This window comes from Schistocerca nitens, chromosome 5 (genome assembly GCF_023898315.1).
Source record: "Schistocerca nitens isolate TAMUIC-IGC-003100 chromosome 5, iqSchNite1.1, whole genome shotgun sequence".
NCBI classification, from domain to species: domain Eukaryota; kingdom Metazoa; phylum Arthropoda; class Insecta; order Orthoptera; family Acrididae; genus Schistocerca; species Schistocerca nitens.
The window spans coordinates 254,820,106-254,838,132 of NC_064618.1; the positions used below are offsets into that span (position 1 = coordinate 254,820,106).

Sequence of the window (18,027 nt, forward strand, 5' to 3'; positions counted from 1 at the left end):
TACATGCTGACAGCAGTAATGATGATAGCAGTAATTATTAATAATAGATATACCCTCACACATCTTATAAATTAGTGATTAATGAGGTAAATTACTACTTTCACTCCTGTATCCTTTTTCTCTTCTAGCCGCTCCAATCATAACTATAAAACTAATGTCTTGTGCAAGCTGTGAAGTGGTGGGCTGCTATGTCATGAACGCAAGAGGTATGTGAACGTAATAAATAATACCACTTCATGATGCGACATAGAAATTCCCTTTTACACTGAAGCGCCAAAGAAGCTGGTATATGCATGCGTAATCAAATAGAGAGATAAGAAAACAGGCAGAATACAGCGCTGCGGTCAGCAACGCTTATATAAGAAAACAACTGTCTGGCGCAGTTGTTAGGTCGGTTACTGCTGTTACAATGGGACGTTATCAAGATTTTAGTGAGTTTGAACGTCGTGTTATTGTCGGAGCACGAGCGATGGGATACAGCAATTCCGAGGTAGGGATGAAGTGAGGATCTTCCCTGTACGACCGTTTCACGAGTGTACCGTGAATATCAGGAATCTGGTAAAACATCAAATATCCGACATCGCTACGGCCGGAAAAACGACGACTGAAGAGAATCGTTCAGCGTGACACAATACTAGGCCATCAACAAATGTCAGCATGTGAACCATTCAAGGAAACATTATCGATATGGGCTTTCGGACCTGAAGACCCACCCTTGTATCGTTGATGACTGCACGACACAAAGCATTACGCTTTCACTGGTTCCATCAACACCGACATTGGACTGTTGATGACTGGAAACATGTTGCCTTATCGGACGAGTCTCGCTACAAATTGTGTCGAGCGGATAGACGTGTACGGGTATGGAGACAACCTCATGAATCCATGCACCCTGCGTGTCAGCAGGGATCTGTCAAAGCTGGTAGAGGCTGTGCAATTATGTGGGGCGTGTGCAGTTGGAGTGATATGCTACCCTTGATACGTCTAGAAACGATTCTGACAGGTGACAAGTACGTAAGCATCCTGCCTGATCACCTGTATCCAGTTATGTCCACTGTGCATTTCGATAAACTTGGGCAATTCCAGCAGGACAATGCGACACTCCACACGTCAAGAAATGGTACCAAGTGACTCCAGGAACCATTTACGCTGGCCACCAAACTCCCCAGACATGAACATTAGTGCCTTGCAACGTGCTGTTCGGAAGAGGTATCCATCCCGTCGTACTCTTATGGATGTATGGACAGCTCTGCAGGATTCATGGTGTCAGTTCCCTCCAGCGCTACTTCAGACATTAGTCGAGTCCTTGCCAAGACGTGCTGCGGCACTGCTGTGTGCTCTCGGGTGCCCTACGCGATATTAAGCAGGTGTACCAGTTGCTTTGGCTCTTCAGTGTATTATGTAAATTGGAGGTGGAGGGAGAGAAGTGATAGAGGAGGGAACGAAGTATTGGTTTCACCTGGATCAGTCCGCCATTTTTTTGTGGAATGAGCGAAAAATGTGTGCTGGATTTGGTTCGAAACCATTATCTCCGCCTTATTAGGTAGTTTGTTAGCCACTGCCCGACCCGGACACAGTAGTCGTCGGCATAGCGTCAACTATCTCGCGATGCCTCCCGGCGATCCATATTCCCACCTAGCGTCTCCTATCCTTCATGCTCGCTACGTTGAGATTCCCTCAGGAGGCCGACCATAATTGTGCATCCGCATCTAGATGTTGGATCCATTACCAAACGAGACGAATTAACTATATGAATGCGTGGTGTTTCTTTTTCTTTCGGACATGCCCACATTCATATACTTTTTCCTTATAGTTTCGTGATTTTGTGTAGAGTTTTCGTCTATATTTTTCGCGACAAGTTCCACTATAATCTATTAGGCTTTCTCTTAAGCAGTTTCATCTCTTCCGGAGTCTCGTTTTCAGTTGTCTTGAAATAAGTGAAAAGCGGGAGAGACAGACGCTACTTGCCGTTTCCTGCTAAGCTGGACAGATGCAAAGAGACACGTTCTTGCTTTTGTAGCAAAGATCGACATGGATCCATTTAACAGTTTTATATTTATGTTCAGAAATGGCAAAGAAACAGACTGCATCCAATAAAGCGAGGAACAATTTCTTCCGCCAGCCTCAGTAGTAGTAGTAGAAAAAAGTTTTATGAAAGCCTCAACGCTGCTTTAAATGAGAGAGCAAAAGGAATTCCTTTACGGAAGGGAGCCGCGGCGCATAGCAAGCCTGGGCTAGGATGAGAGTTTATCTTTACGGAACGCCAGCAGAAGAAACAGTGGAGTCTCCAGCTGGCAGATTCCTTCCTTACCCACAGGGAATCTTTTTCACTGGCTACTCCTAACGTGGTCTAACACTGTCCAAGCAGTGGAGAACGCCAGAAATCACTTCTGTTTTACTCGATGTCTTTCCGTCAATGACTACGAACTGTGACCTCTCTGAGAGGAAATCGCAAATCCAGTCACACAACTGAGACGATATTCCATAAGCACGCAATTTCACTACAAGTCGCTTGTGTGGTACAGTGTCAAAAGCCTTCCGGAAATCCAGAAATACGGAATCGATCTGAGATCCCTTGCCAATAGCACTCAACACTTTATGGGAATAAAGAGCCAGTTGTGTGTCGCAAGAACGATGTTTTCTAATTCTCAACTCGTGTGCCGCTGTGCCTGCTGCCACTGCTTGCGACTCACCCGCGGGCAGTGGTTCCGCCGTTCCACTCTGCGCCTTGTGGCTGCCGGCGTCTCGTGGCGGTGGCTGCCTCCGTGGACGGAGCGTCTAGCGGACGGCACGGGTGGCTTGGCACGGAACACGGTGCGAGCAGGCGGCGGCGACCACAGCGTGGCTGGTGTCCGCCGACGTCCCGCGCCTGTGAAATACTCGCCGCTGCTCAAGGTCCCGCGGAGCGGGTTCTGGGGTGGCTGCCGCGACTGCTCGCAGAATGCTCACCAGCCCCTGGACCGGTTTTCTGCGACACAGGTAGATTTTCTGGTGTTTCGCAACAGGACCTTGCCGTTTACCCGAAAAACCCGATTCGCACGCCTTAGTGATCCGCGTCACGATCGGTACGCGATACCTGTTACCTCTTTCCTGTATTGTGTCAATACGGTTAAAAGCACGCGAGCTGGTCACCTTGGAGCGTGGTGGCAATTTTGCAGCGTACTCTTAGTAGCTTGCCTTTTCACAGATTTTACGCGTATTTTCACTAAATTTAAGCGTATGGCTAGGGCCGCGCCCTTGGGCAGGCCGTTCGCCGGGTGCCGGTCTTTCAATTTCACGTCAATTCGTCGACCTGCAGTCGATGAAGATGAGATGATGATGATGAGGACAGCACAATACCCAGTCCCTGGGTGGAGAAAATCCCCCGACCCAGGACCCAGCTGGGAATCAAACCCGGGCCCAGAGGATTGACAGTCCGTCAAGCTGACCATTCAGCTAACGGGAGCGGGCATTTTTACTAATAACTGCACGGGAATAATTTTTTTTTTCTGGTGCCTGTTTGACGCAAATTTCTGCAGGTGGGGATCCACAGTTCAGGTATTGCGGAAGCTGCCATCAAACCAACTTCATCGTTTTCAACGGCTTCCTCTGTCGCCATTGGGATAACTATCGTACTAATGGATAGGGATGGGAAAAATCGACCGATTATAACTGGTACCGGTGCTTTAGTTTCGAATAACAGTAATTTTTCGCTATTTGTTTTGTCTCGGATATAAGACTAGTTTTTTTTATTTTTTACTAACAACCGAACGAAACAAAAAAGAAAGAGAAATATTAATTAGCCACAGCAACACTGCCCAAATTTTTAGTTTTTAAATGAACCTTTTTTTTGAAACAAGAAAGAAGACGTAATTTTTGTTCATAAAATTTGCATTGGTTAGCAATATTGCGTTATTATACAAAATGGAAAAAGTGACCAGTCGTAACAGTTCCAACCGAAACGAGCAATAAACATATTGCATAAGAATTATTACAGCACTAATGTGACAGAAATGCACATATGTATATATGAAGATGGTATCTGTTCTTTCGAAAAGTCCGAAAGAACAGATACCATATATATATATATATATATATATATATATATATATATATATATATATATATATAAGGCTCACCGGCCATTTGATCATCTCCTTCTGTGCGGATGCACAAACATTGCCCGAACTCTTACGGGAATCGGCAGTAAAGCCGCGAGTAATGAGTATGATGGGCAGAGGCACTATGAATATAGTGCGGAACAATGCAAGAGATAAGTCCCTGCAGTCACACTATCATCTGTGTCCTCGGTGGCTCAGATGGATGCCGGCCTCTGTGGTCGAGCGGTTCTAGGCGCTTCAGTACGGAACCGCGCGACTGCTACGGCCGCAGGTTCGAATCCTGCCTGAGGCATGGATGTGTGTGATGTTCTTAGGTTACTTAGGTTTAAGTAGTTCTACGTTCTAGGGGACTGATGACGTCAGATGTTAGGTTGCATAGTGCTCAGAGCCATTTGCATCATTTTGAACCAAACTGTTTCTCTTCAATAAATTATCCAATTTTACGTCGGCACGATAGCTCAGCGTGTTCAGTCAGAGAGCTGGTTGCCCTCTGTAATAAAAAAAGCTGAGTAGAAGGATCAACAAACGAACTTTAACGAATGTCATGTGACGGCAGCAACGACCAAACACAACGATTAACTACGAAGAAAAAAAAAAGTGATGGATTGAGCGTTGCCAAGTAAGCAGGGGATACCCGGTTCGAGTTCCGGTCGGGTCACACATTTTCAACTGTCCCCGTTGACTTATATCAACGCCTGCTTGCAGCTAAGGGTATTCATTTCATTGTAAGAAACGCCTCTGGTGCCCTGTGTCGTGGCTAAAGGCACGCTTGTACGTGACGTGTGCAAGACTTGCCCCCAACTCCTGTATACAGAAGTTTCTCGCTGTCGTCGCAGGACGTTCGTTTGTATTCCAGAATACTCTGGAGATATTTTCACGAAGTGACGTAGAAAATGGAAAATCGGATGACAGATCTAATCTACATCTACACCATACTCCACAAGCCAAGTGATGTTGGGTGGGGAAGGGTACTTCCGGCACCGCTAACTGATATTCTCCCAACCCTCTTCCACTCGAGATCTTTGCGCGAGATGTATGCGGGAGGAAGTAATACTTTGTCTGACTCTTCCCCAAATGTTCTCACTGCAAATTTCAAAGCTAAACCTCTCCTTGATGCAGAACGCTTCTGTTGCACCGTCTGTCAAAGGTGTTTGTTTCGCATCTCGGTGACGCTCGCTTTCGCGAGGACTAAACTATCCTGTGACGAAGCGCGCCGCTCTTCGTTGGATGTTCTCTATCTCTTCTACAGCCCTACCTGGTAAAGATCGCATATTGATGAACAACACTCAAGAATCATTCGAAAAAGCGCCTTGTAATCCACTTCTTTCGTAGATGGGTTACATTTCTTTAAGATTCTCCCTATGAACCTCATTATGGCATTTGCTTTTCCTTCTATTAGCTTTGCGTGGTTATGAAACTTAGGGTCGCTCTGGATAGTTACTCCTAGTTGTTTTACAGTAGATACCGTTTCCAGCAATTTCTCCTCAATAGAATACTTGTTCAGCAGTGGCTTTCTTTTTCTACACCCATAAAAAGTTTTACATCGCATCGGTTCCGTGAGTTCCGGAACCCGTACAGAAAATTGGATTAGAGATCAACGTAAACACCATTTCCTCCCTATTCATTGCACATTAAAACCTCACATTGCATGTTGTACCACCTTCAGAGGTGGTGGTCCAGATTGCTGTGCACACCGGTACTTCTAATACCCAGTAGCACGTCCTCTTGCATTGATGCATGCCTGCACTCGGCGTGGCATACTATCCACAAGTTCATCAAGGCACTGTTGGTCCAGATTCTCCCACTCCTCAACGGCGATTCGGCGTAGATCCCTCAGAGTGGCTGGTGGGTCACGTCGTCCACAAACAGCCCTTTTCAAACTCTCCCAGGCATGTTCGATAGGGTTCATGTCTGGAGAACATGCTGGTCACTCTACTCGAGCTATGTCGTTATCCTAAAGGAAATCAGTCATAGGATGTGCACGATGGCGGCGCGAATTGTCGTCCATGAAGACGAATGCATCGAAAATATGCTGCCGATATGGTGGCACTGTCGGTCGGAGGATGGCATTCACGTGTCGTACAGCCGTTACGGCGCCTTGCATGACCACCAGCGGCGCACGTCGGTCACACACAATGCCACACCAAAACATCAGGGAACATCCACCTTGATGCACTTGCTGGACAGTGTGTCTAAGGCGTTCAGTCTGACCGGGTTGCCTCCAAACACGTCTCCGACGATTGTCTGGTTGAAGGCATATGCGACCCTTATCGGTGAAGAGCGGCATGTTGTTGGGCCCATCTGTACCACGCTACAAGGTGTCATCATTGCAAAGATGGACCTCGCCCTAGACGTCGGCAGTGAAGTTGTGCATCATGGATCCTATGGCACACAGATTGCGTCGTAACACGAGGCAGCACAAAAAACTTATTCACCATGTTGGCGTTACTGTCAGGATTCCTCCGAGTCATAACGGTAAATTAGGGGTAATCCACTGCAGTAGTAGCCCTTGAGCGGCCTGAGCGAGGCTTGTCATCGAAAGTTCCTGTCTCTCTGTATCTCTTCCATGTCAGAACAACATCGATTTGGCTCAGTCCGAGACGCCTCGACACTTTCCTTGTTGAGAGGCCTACCTCGCCCAAAGTAAAAATGTGGACGCGATCGATCCGCGGTATTGACCGTCTAAGCATGTTTGAACTACAGACAACAAGAGCCGTGTACCTCCTTCCTGGTGGAATGACTGGAACTGATCGGCTGTCGGACCCCGTCCGTCTAATAGGCGCTGCTCATGCATGGTTCTTTACATCTTTGGGAGGGTTTAGTGACATCTCTGAACAGCCTAAGCGACTGTGTCTGTGATGCAATATCCACAGTCAACGTCTATCTTCAGGAGTTCTGGGAACCGGGTTGATGAAAATTTTTTTATTTGTTTATATATCTGCAATATTTTACATTTCTTACGTCAACTGCCAGAGCCTGTATCAATCATTAGTCCTCTGCAGTGACTCTGCAAATCGATACTGTCATCTGGCGTTGCTACTTAGTTGCGGACAACCGCATCACCTTCGAAACTCTTAAACACCATCCAGCTCATTTTGCTAGATCATTTGTGTAGACTGTAAACAGCAACGGTCATAACACACTTCCGTGGAGTACTCCGGATATTACATTTGCACCTATAGACTTTGTTCCGTTAAACGCGACTTGATGAATTGTATGTGCAAGAAATTCTTGAATCAGTTCACACGTCTGGCCCAGAGCTGGATACGTTCGTATTCGTTTCAGTAAACAACAGTGCGGGACGGTGTCATGTCTTGCTGAAGTCAAGGAACATGGCATCAACCTAAGCGCGTTAGTGTACGGCTCTATTGATTCCATGGAGGAACAGACCGACCTGAGTTTCACAAGATCTCTGTTTGGGAATCCATCTTGGTTTTCTTGAAGCATCCGCCTTACTCCCAATTATTAACTAAATGCTCATGACGCCAACTCGAAAATACACACACACACACACACACACACACACACACACATTCTCCGCTCTTCTACCCCACGAACGAATATTTGTAGTTGTCTCTGTGTCTGCACCGATACGAAAGCTTACTTTGAAACATTTTAGTTCATTAGAGCAGCAGTAACAGCACATATGGTCGATCAGCAGTGGTAAGTGACGTCGAAGTTGGGCTAGTATAGGATGTCAACTGAGTAGTGAGTGAGTCAGAGAGAGAGCTTTCATTTGGTGCCGGTATACATACCATTGTTTTCAAATGAATGCAAATAAACATTTTGCGGAGGTTTTTTCACCCACAAAAAAATGAAATACTATTATGTGAAATTTCATTTCAGGCTACTATTGCTGAATTAATGTGACACTACAAAAGCAATAAGATATTATCAAGAGCACAAAATAACATTTCTGAATAAAAAGAAAACGACCCCCCCTCCGCCAGGTACACCACAAATGGCTCAAATGGCTCTGACTACACGGAACTTAACATCTGAGGTCATCAGTTCCCTAGAACTTAGAACTACTTAAACCTAACTAACCTAACGACATCACAAACACCCATGCCTGAGGCAGGATGCGAACCTGCTACCGCAGCGGTCGTTCGGTTCCCGACTGAAGAGCCTAGAACCGCTCGGCCACATGTGCCGAGGTACACCACACGTCATCGCTGAAGGACGAACGCATCTACTTCTTAAATCTCTATTTCTCCGCTCTCGTACCCCACGAACGAATATTGGTAGCTGTCTCAGTGTCTGCATCCATACAAAAGCTTACTTTGAAACATATTAGTTCATTAGAGAAGCAGTAACAGCAATGTGGTCGGTCAGGAGAGGTCAGTGACGTCGAAGTTTGGCTAGTATTGGATGTCACCTGGGTAGGGAATCTGTCAGAGACACTGCAACCGTTTTAAAGCTGCCCGATTGGTCATTACGTGGAAACATGGGGGAACAACCTCAGCTAAGCCATGGCAGGGAGACCTCACTTACTGATGGAGAGAGAGAGATCTTAGAGCATGCCAGGGGGTGGTTGTAAAAATCGCATTAAATCAGCGAAAGGAATTACTCCTGTGTTCCAGTAGAGGATGATCACAGAAAGTGTGTCTAAGTGGTATCCAAGAAGCGCTGGAGAGAAGAGGAATGAAAGAGGATGGTGAAGAATGGCAAGATCAAGGCATTTGGCCACAGTGGTGCAAGATGCGCCGACAGCTGTAGGATCTCCGCAGCAAGGAGGTAAGGAGCAAATAAATCAAGAATAGCTTCTCTCTCTCTCTCTCTCTCTCTCTCTCTCTCTCTCTCTCTTTCTCCCTCTCTCTCTATCTGTGTGTGTGTGTGTGTGTGTGTGTGTGTGTGTGTGTGTATGTGTTTTAGTGAGACAGAGGGAGAGGGGGAGGGGGGAGGGAAGTGGGAAATACAGCAGGTATACCGACTGGATTAGCTCGATAAGTCACGTGGTGGGGATGTACTCGGATCTTATACAAGTTGTCAGAATATCAGAAAAGGCAGCTTAAGAGCTCGAGCTTTTTGAGTCGTGTTCTGTATGACTCCCATTTTAAAGAGGGCCAAGTCAATCCGTCGTGCTTTACGTTATAACTGAGATTTAATGAATATATTTACACTGAAGCGTCAAAGAAACTGGTATAGCCATGCGTACTCATGTACAGAGAGAAGTGCAACCCTTCCGAAAATTTCTCCAGATATCAATGCTGGGCCATCAAGAAGTGTCAGCGTGTGAACCATTCAAGAAACATCATGGACATGGGCTTTCAGAGCCGAAGGCCCACTCGTGTACCCTTGATGACTGCATAATACAAAGCTTTGCGCCTCGCCTGGGACCATCAACACTGACATTAGGCTGTTAGCAGAAAGACTGTCGTTGGGGAGTTAAAAATGCTGTGCGCGATGGGGTAGCAGCCCCTCGTAGGCCACACATTTCTGTAGTCAACGCTAAGCGACGCTTATTGTGCTGTACGAAGCGACAACATTGGACACTGCCTGACAGGAAAGGAGTGATTTGGCGCGATAAATCACGTTCTGAAATTTTTTCAGTTTGATGCAAGGATTTAGGTTTAGTATATTCCAGGAGAATATTACCTGCCTCCATGTGTACTGTCAACTGTCAAGTACAGAGTACTCGTGCTACGGTATGGGGATGTTTTTCATGGTTAGGGTGTAGGGCTCTTATTGCTTTTACAGAAACACGAAATGCGAAGGGTGTGATTACATTTTATAGCAATGTTTATCATGTACTACAGAGGAACAGTTGAAGCAGCATCTGTGAGTTAATGGTTTGTGGATAATAAAATTGATTGGCCTGCACAGACTCCCAGTCTAAACCCAATGGAACACCTTTGGGATGAGTTGCATCAGCTTCCTCCAGACACCAGCGTTCAGCTTGACTACCTTTCTAGTTTCGGCTATTGAGGAAGAATGAGGTGCCATTCCTCCAAACACATTCAGATACCGAACTGAAAGTGTCCCCAACAGAGGTCAAGCCACCACGAAAGACACACCACATAGTAATGTCCTCTACATATACATATACATCAATACTCCGCTAGCCACCTGACGGTGTGTGGCGGAGGGTACCTTGAGTACCTCTATAGGTTCTCCCTTCTATTCCAGTCTCATATTGTTCGTGGAAAGAAAGATTGTCGGTATGCCTCTGTGCGGGCTCTAATCTCTCTGATTTTATCCTCACGGTCTCTTCGCGAGATATACGTAGGGGAGAGCAATATACTGCTTGACTCCTCGGTGATGGTATGTTCTCGAAACTTCAACAAAAGCCCGTACCGAGCTACGGAGCGTCTCTCCTGCTGAGTTTATCTATCATCTCCGTAACACTTTCCTGAATACTAAATGATCCTGTAACGAAGCGCACTGCTTGGGTCTTCTCTATATCCTCTATCAACCCCACCTGGTACGGATTCCACATTAATGAGCAATATTCAAGCAGTGGGCGAACAAGTGTTCCTGTAACCTACTTCCATTGTTTTCGGATTGCATTTCCTTAGGATTCTTCCAATGAATCTCAGTCTGGCATCTGCTTTACCGACGATCAACGTTACATGATCATTCCATTTTAAATCACTCCTAGTGCCTACCCCCAGATAATTTATGGAATTAACTGCTTACAGTTGCTGACCTGCTATATTGTAGCTAAATGATAAAGGATCTTCCTTTCTATGTATCCACAGCACATTACACTTGTCTACATTGAGATTCAATTGCCAGTCCCTGCACCATGCGTCAATTCGTTGCAGATACTCCTGCACTTCATTACAATTTACCATCGTTACAATCTCTCGATATACTACAGCATCATCCGCAAAAAGCCTCAGTGAACTTCCGCTGCTATCCACAAGGTCATTTATGTATATGTGTATGTATAGTTATCTCGAAACGTTTGACCAGATGATGTGTATGTTCCAGCATTGTCTTTGAATCTCTTAGAAGAATGTGTAAATGTGACGACACTGCATCGGAAGTTTGTTAATTTTAATTTAAGTGCTGTAAAACAAATTTTAAACTCACGGAGATTTTCTAAAAAATTATTTCAATACGTGCTGAATGAGAAACCCAGCCGCTGCATAGCAGCTATCGTCATGCCACCGTTGTGGAACCTTCCACTAACATGAATAATCTCGTCCTTGGTTTCTGTTCAGCTCCGACCGCAAGTTGTTAGATCTGAAGCATTACATGCTAGACTCTGGAAAGTACGTGCTCAGCCCACTATGTTTATTGTGCTCTACCTGACACGTGAGGTCACTCGCTGTTGTTGGCTGGAAACTTTGAAATGCGTGTTGCTCTTTCTGAGTGGCTCAGTCATCACTTTTCTTGTCAGTCTCTAGTAACGGCCTTCGATAGGAATGGTGGATGCTGTTTATTAACTAATCAGCATGTTCCTGTAAATCGCCACGTGGGTTAGCCGCGCAGTCTAAGGCGTCTTGTCACGGGCCGCGTGGCTGTCCCCGTCGTAGGTTCGAGTCCTCCCTGGGGCATGGGTGTGTGTGTTGTCCATAGTGTAAGTTAGTTTAAGTTAGTGTAAGTTAGATTAAGTAGCGTGTAAGCTTAGGAACCGATGACCTAAGCAGCTTGGTCCCCTAAGATCTTACCACAAATACCATTATCCTATACATCGTCTTTTGGTTTTAAGGTTGGTCATGGATAACGAATGTCACTATTTACCAAAACGGATAAAGTTTTACTGTTATTGTATGTGAATTTTCATCCATTATAATATTCTAAATATGTTCATTAAATCTCAGTTATAATGCAAAGCGCGACGGACTGACCCTCTTTAAAATGACAGTACGTTTTTTAGCCATGGGAGTCATACGACGCAAAAAACTCGAGCAGCTTAAGCTGCCTCTTCTAAAATTCTGAGGCAAAAGATCTGAGTACATCACAAGACGTTACATATCGAACTATTCCACTCGACATACCTGCTGGATTTCCCATTCCCCCTCTCTCCCCCTTTCTCAGAAACACACACACACACACACACACACACACACACACAGAGCAGTTACTCTTAATTTATTTTCTCCTTCCTTCCATGCTGCGGGGTCCTAGAGCTGTCGCCGCACCCTGCATCTCTGTTGCCAAGCGAATCGATCTCGCGTTTCTTCCCCATCCACTTTCATTCCTCTTCTCTCAGGCGCTTCTTGGATACCACTTAGATACAATTCCCGTAATCTTCCTCTACTTCTCCTTCCAGGAGTTTGCCGTAAAATTACTCTCTTTAGCCATCTGTCTTCATCCATTCTTTTGACATACCCACACCACCCTAGTGACCTTTCTTCTTTTTATCTGTAATACTATAATGAGTTTTTGTCCTTTCTTTTTTTTTCCTCATTTATTACGCAATCGAGTAGGGAAATTCTACAGACCCTTCTCGGGTCGTCCATTTCTGAAGCTATAAGTGTCTTTTTGTTTCTTTCTGTGAGTTCCTAGCACTCACTCCCATACGCTATTATTGGTTCCGTGATGGATCTGTATAAATGAATTTTACCCTCTAAATTCATTTTGAGGACCAAGGCACAGGGTTTATGGATAGCCTCCCTTCCCCGCCTGATCTTTTGTTGGATATCTTTGTGACATATACCATCACGTGATAGGATACTATCCAGACACTTAAACTCTTTACACACTATAATAAGATGTCCATCAATGTCCAGGTTACTTACTTCTCCTCCGTAACAAAGATATTTCATTTCGAAAAATTAAACCTCACTTTCTTTACTCTTCCAACAACCTGTAAATATATCCCCTTCATGTTTGCTCCAGCGATCTGATCCGCAGTGTAGAAAAGTGTACATACACTGGTTCCCTACTTCAATCGCCATGCCCCAGGATCCCTGCTGCGGTCCTTTAGTTATTCTGAAGGTCACTCTAGAAGTCTCATTCCCTACTTCCTGCTGACTTGTAGAGGTTTATGATACTTCTTACAAAAATTTTTGCCAGTCTCCAGACCACAGCATTTCGAACAGTACCTTTAGTAACGCTGTGTCATATGCCTTCTCAAAATCAATGAAAACCAAATGACTTCTTAAATTCCTTTTCCGTCGCGCGGTTCCATATTGTTGCGCCTAGAACCGCTCGGCCACACCGGCCGGATTGGAGGTTGTCTGGGTCACATTCTGCATCCCTGGAGACTCTAACATCATTTATTCCTATGTTGAATTTTTCATTTTGAATTATATAATCTGTTAATGACCTGATATTTCTGGAAGAACTTACCCATACACACTTGTGGATCTGTTTGTGAAGGAAAGAAAGGTTTAAAATCTTCGAGGACAATGTCTCACACATATACACTAACCTCTCTCCAATGTCATTTACTGTACCACCTCCATATCTTCGCACTACTCAACTATCAGTGGCCACCCTACTTTTTCATTAAAATCACCCATTACAATTATTTCTTTGTGAATACTTATTCTCTCTGGCATACTCATTAACTTCTCATAAACTCTCATAAAATTTGCTGTCAGAGTCATTTTTAGGTGCACTAGTCCCAAGAATAATCAGTTTGTGGGCATATTTTGGATTTCTTCGTCATTATCCCCTCATCATTGCCTTCCCAGTATTTGATATCTCGTCTCTGCTATTAAAATATATCTTTTGGCACTTTTCCTCCTACCTAACGCCACTGTAAAGATGAGTGTAATCTGATCTGCTACATTTTTATTTCCCTTCCCTTCAACTTTGTTTCGCTGAGGACACACACATCCACCTTCAGCCTCCCCAGATCCTGTAATAATTCTCTCTTCTTTTTTTGTGTCCAAACCCTGCACATTACACATAGCCATTTTCGTTTCCGTGACGATCCAGGGCTGTTATTTTTCCAAGGGTTTTGATTGACATCTCGCACCGAGAAATAGTTTGTACAAATGCTGGGAGCTATCGCAAGGATTCACCCCCACCCGAAGCACTGGGCAATACCTTGGGTTACCATTCCTTAGGCAGACCGCCTTCGCAGGACTTCGAACTCTGCCCACCCGACAAATCAAGGAAAGGGAACATCAAGACTGGGTGTAGGAAAGATGGACATTGTGAAACACTCTTAGTCTGGTTCCCCCGCAGAGGCCTGGCCGACTTGGGATACCCTGCCAGTGGCTAATCTGCCGCCGGTATAGCCGTTCACTTGATTGCAACACGCCGACAGTGTTACGGTAAGTCGGCGTCTCATCAGAGGGATTTATTTGCTGCTTTGAGACAATACCAAATAGGTAAAGTTGTTTGACAAAAATATGGAAACACCACGAGAAACGCGTGCTTAAACGTAAATGCAGGTTGAGCTGTTGTATTTGACCAGCACTTGTGAAATGTCCTCAATAAGTTGCAAGTGTCAGTAGTGATCGAAACCATGTTCTATGTTGTTGTGAGCGTATTATGTCGGAGCTAATTGAATTGTTGCTGCGGTCGTGGTGGATTCTCCCACAAGCAAGGCAGCCGAATGATCTGGTGTTTCAAGAGGAACTACATCGAATATTTACACCGCATACGGGGAAAACGGGAAAACATCATGCGGTAAGTCACATAATGGACGAAAGTGTGTGTTGAGTAATCGTAACAGACAGTTACTGAATAGTGCGACGAAAAATGAGGTGACGGCAGTTGCAAAAGTCACTGCAGAACTGAACTTCGCACTTCCGAACGCTGTCAGCACCAAAACACTAGATAGGGAGCTCCCGTAACAGGGAACTGCATTGCGAGCTGGATTTCCAAAAATGCTCACCAGTCATGCCAATGCCCAGAATACGAAAACGCGATGACGAAGCCATAACACCTAGACTATGGAGCAATGGAAGAAAGTCATTCGATCGGATGAGCCTTACTTCTGACCGAGTTTACGTCCCAAAAATGGAACATGGCAGCGGTCGGCGATTATTTAGGCGGCCATATCGTGGTTTCCCATGGTCGCACCGTTACTCGACACTACAAGGTCGCCTTACTGCCAAGCTGAACATTTTGGCTCATCAGGTCCGTCCGATGATATAATCTTTGTTCGCTTATGGTGGTGATGTGTTTCAATATGACAGGACCTCTGTTCACAAAATTCGCATCGTTTATAAACGAGAATGAATTGTCGCGGATAATCTGGCCACCACAGTCTCCAGACCTCGGCCGGCCAGGATGGCCGAGCGGTTCTAGCGCTACAGTCTGGAACAGCGTGACCGCTACGGTCGCAGGGTCGAATCCTGCTTCGGGCATGGATGTATGTATGTGATGTCCTTACGTTAGTTCTAGGGGACTGATGACCTCAGATGTTAAGTTCCATAGTGCTCAGAGCCATATCTACCTTTTTTTATTTTTTTATTTTTTATTTTTTTGTCACTGGTATGCTTTGCCATATGACCGAAATATCTTCGGATTATCTGGTAGGTTACGAGACAGTGTTTCATTGTGGAAACTACTGAGAGCTTCTCGCATGGAAGTCAGTACTAAATTTCGATCTTCTGTAAGAGATCGGCAATCTTGGAGATTAATTTTAACATTCATGACTTTGGTAATCAGCTCTTGTCAATTGTAAATGAAAATGACATACAACGGTTTATTGATTCTATATATATTTGACAAATGTACGACTGTTTATTCATTTCACTAGTTTAAGTTATTGCATTTAAAATTACTTTATATTGTTTATTTTCAAATATTGTACTTTATCGGCGTGTAGTTGTGAATTCCTTCGCTTTCTTTCTTGCAGTAGTACATGCCAATGTATTATGTAAGTGACTCTCGGTCTGTGTTCTTTTGTGACATATTGCTTGACGTCCGTTTCTCTGTTATTGTCTTTTCAGCAGTCATTCAAGCTATTTTATGGTGTCCCCTTTTCCTTCCTAGCCTTACATAATGGTCCTCCGTTTCTGAGATGTGGCAATCAAGGTCGTCGGTACGCTGCTCTTTCCCATTCCATTGTTGCTCACACTAAAACATCTACAGGTTTCACAGTTGTCTATGTAAGTAGCAGAACATCCTTTAAAATGTTTCGTAGGATACATGCCAATGTTTCGTATGATACATGCCGATCTTCTTTTCCTTTGTATGCCAACTTAGATGAAAGTTTAAACAGGAAATAATATCTGTCTTAAGCTGTATCCAGTCCTCATTCATCTACTTACGTTTTTCCGTTCTCTCTTTCAATATTCGTATACCTTCCCAACCCAATTACACCGCTTATGATTTTCTAACCGTTGAACAATTTCGCGAGCCTCTGTGTTCGACTTGTCACATTTTGTAACGATTGGTAGTGTTACGTTACGTCCATGTTCATTCTGATGGAGATGATAAAATGGAAAGTGGAAGACTATAGCTTAACACTGTTTCACAGATAAATAAAAATGTAAATGTCGTGTGACTAGGGCCTCCCGTCGGGTAGACTGTTCGCCGGGTGCATGTCTTTCGATCTGACGCCACTTCGGCGACTTGCGCGTCGATGGGGATGATGATTAGGGGAACACAACACCCACTCTCTGAGTGGAGAAAAACTTCAGACCAGCCGAGCATCGAACCCGGAACCTTTGGATTGACATTATGTCGCACTGGCAACTCAGCTACCGGGGGCGGATGTTGTACGGGCAACAATAACAACCTTTGACGATAACTAACTATGTTTCATATTTTTAAATAAGACAGTAAACTGTATTTTTAAGTGATGCGTACAATGTATTTACTAATGAAATTCAATCATTGTCATTCCCTGGAATCACGTCCCCTCTACTTCTTATACGAGGGCTATTCCGAAAGTAAGGTCCGATCGGTCACGAAATGGAAACGACTATGAAAATCCGATAAAGCTTTGCACAGATGTGTTGGGTAGTGTCTCTAGTATAACCCCAGTTAGCATCACGTCGCTCTTCTCATTTCTGAGCTCGCAGTGAGTGCGTAAAGATGTCTAGAAAATAGTGTCTGCCGCCAAGTACGGGGGCCTGGTGAGCAATTTCCCCTGAAGCTATGCAGCTAACATTACATAACTGTCATGCTGTTTCGTCTTCAAGACACGTCTCAGCCGCATTCTGCAGGGGCAATGAAGATGCTCCTGCATCGTTTTCAAATGGAAATGTGAGATTACCCAAAATACAGCCCGTAATTGTCTCCCTCTGAGTTTCAGCTCAGGTCACATGAATCGCTGGTTATGAAGACAACATTTCGGCACAAGACAACGAGCCGTAGGCCAGCGTAGAGAATTGGCGGAGAGCACTGGCGGCTGCCTTCTATAGCGAGGGTATGGGAAAGTTGGTACAACGCTACGATACACGTCTAAGTCGGGTCGGCGACTATGGAGATAAGTAGCTGCAAGGTGTATCTAACTGTTGCAAATAAAACATTTTTGATTTTTACCGTGGTTTCCATTTCGCGACCTATCGGACCTTACTTTCGGAATAGCCCTCGTATTTCCTTCTCTACGTAGATTCAAATAAATTCATTGTTTCGCAAACCGTTATGCGTTATTACCCTGGAATGCCCTTACGAACGGCTGACAGAAGTTGTATGTTACTTCTTCTGCAATGTCAAATCGTGCATAAAGACGTATTTTGTTGAAGTTTTCTTTTTCCACTGTGATTACCAATTATAAATACCATTAAACAATCTTCTTTATTAATAACCTCATCTTTTGGTTTTACCAACCTTTTTTATTGGAAATGAGAATCTCTAATCGAACCAGATATCGTTAGGATGACTTCGGTCTTCATCTTACTGCACTGGCTGTAGCTTCTGATAAACTTGTATGAAGTATTACATTGCAAAATGCTATAAAAATATCTGATTAATGAGTCGTCACCTTGGTGTTGATTAAATCGATCAGATCCGATTGAAATACAGAGGTTAGAGTTAATCGTCGGTGCCTTGGAACCTAGCTGTCATGACTGTATCTCCTCTGAATAACTGGGTCTCAGCATCTTTGTAAGTGGATAAT

General features: G+C 44.5%; 1 protein-coding gene across 3 annotated transcripts in view; it reads right to left on the bottom strand.

The window, feature by feature from the left end:
* LOC126259253 (clavesin-1-like) overlaps positions 1-2,867 on the bottom strand; it is a 64,383-nt gene extending 61,516 nt beyond the window's left edge. For 2 of the 3 annotated variants that reach the window (XM_049955884.1, XM_049955883.1), the window contains exon 1: positions 2,694-2,863. The gene's annotated coding sequence lies outside the window, so the exon portion shown is untranslated. Of the gene's footprint in view, positions 1-2,693 lie in introns of all 3 variants that reach the window. The other variant, XM_049955885.1, reaches the window with a different exon arrangement.
* Between the last annotated feature and the right edge of the window lie 15,160 nt (positions 2,868-18,027).